This window comes from Octopus bimaculoides, chromosome 2, assembly GCF_001194135.2.
Source record: "Octopus bimaculoides isolate UCB-OBI-ISO-001 chromosome 2, ASM119413v2, whole genome shotgun sequence".
NCBI lineage: Eukaryota > Metazoa > Mollusca > Cephalopoda > Octopoda > Octopodidae > Octopus > Octopus bimaculoides.
The window spans coordinates 92,740,021-92,741,773 of record NC_068982.1 but is presented as its reverse complement, the minus strand read 5'-3'; the positions used below and the strand labels follow the sequence as shown (position 1 = coordinate 92,741,773).

Here is a 1,753-nt window from a genome sequence, read left to right as displayed (position 1 = left end):
TACCCTAGGTTTCCCGTCCATAAAGGGTTTAGCTTTATGGTATATCGTCAGATTCTAAAAACCTGTTGGCCCATGAGCTCTTAAAAATATGGAGGGGGAAATGCCTCACTACTCAAAGGTAACAATTGTGGATTATCTCCTTTTGCTAATGACTATCGACTTCCGGTTGTGCCGCCATCTTGCGGGCTCTAGAAGGCGAGCAGGAACCTCCTGAAATGTAAACACGGCCCGAAAATTTCCGCGCTAGAGTTAAGGATGTTCCCTGGTTCGAGTGAGTCTTTTAGGATTCTCGCGCGTTCAGCTATGCATAACTTGCAACGCTTCATCCCGTTGATGTAGGGGCATGGGTTCTGGAGGATTTTCCATGAGATTAAGTATGGAATCCCATCGTCTCTTAGTTGCCAAACGGGTCTGGCCAGTGATGTTACGTATCTCCTTTCCGGAACTCTCAAGGAGAACATGTGGTTGGAGAGACGTTGCTTGAAAGAGTTCTCGGAACATCCAATGTATCTCCGTGGGCGTATGTTGTCGGTGTTGTACCTGCTAATGTTGTTGTTGTTGCTGCTGTTGCCACCGACATTGTTGTTGTTGGAGGTGTCTGGGGAGAGTCATTCTCTTTTAGTGCCTTATTATTTAACACACTCACCGGTTCGATTTCCATTCATTTAGTTATTTATTTTTTCTAGTTTTCTTGCAACCCCTTCATTAGTCGTTGACTCAGTCTGTTATCACAGATGCGTTCTTTTATTTGTTTGTTTGTTTGTTTGTTTGTAGGCATGTGTGTGCGTCAGTGTACATGTGTATACACATGTATGTATCCATATATATATGTATGTGTATGCATGTGTGTATGTATACATATATATATATGTATGCGTGTATGTACGTTTGTATGTATGTATGTATGTATGTATGTATGTATGTATGTATGTATGTATGCATTCTGCATATTCATGTGTTTGTGTGTTCATGTTTGTGTTTGTATATGTGTGTGTGTGCGTGTGTATTTGTGTTTGTACTTCTGTTTCCTTGAGTATGCTTGTTTGAGTGAGTTTGTGTATATAAGTTTGTGTGACTATGTACGTGTGTCTGTTATGAATGGATGTGTGTCTCAATATGTGTCCTTGCATGTGTGAAGTGTGAGTGTATGTATATGGTCATGCGTTTCAGTCTTCATTTGTGTATGTGTGTGTGTGTGTGTGTGTGTATGTATGTGTGTGTGCTTGTCTGTCCGTATAACCTATGTACCTATCTATCTATTTGTCAATCAGTTTACTTACATACCCATTTACCTACACACACACATGCATGTGTGTGTGTGTGTACACACGTCTATATGTGTACACACGTCTAGGATCTTGTTCAAAACGGGGGCACCAGTTTTCATTTATGTTTTATGTAGTGTTTTTGGTACCGAAAGACTTTCAAACTTCGTATACTTATCTATTTTGTGTTATAGAACAGAAAAAAATTTTTGTATTCGAATTTATTTCATGTAAAAAAATTGTCTTATTTCGATAATTTCAACCAATCACTGACAAGTATTCAGTTGTTTACACTTACTCCTTTGGCAGTTTAAGCGGTGTAAAGCGTATTTAATCTCCATTACTTCTGACATTTTGCAGAGAGGCAACACACATATGTTCGTTTTCCCTAACCCTAACCCTAACCCTAACCCTAATTGACTTGCTCCTTCCCTCAAAAACCAGGCCTTGTGCCTATAATAGAAAGGTTTATTAGCTACTGCCAATAT

The 1,753-nt window shown here is 39.4% G+C and overlaps 1 protein-coding gene across 1 annotated transcript in view; it reads left to right on the top strand.

The window, feature by feature from the left end:
- The window catches only part of LOC106884002 (wee1-like protein kinase), a 57,519-nt gene that overhangs the window by 787 nt on the left and 54,979 nt on the right, over positions 1-1,753 (top strand). The gene's annotated exons all lie outside the window — the stretch shown is intronic.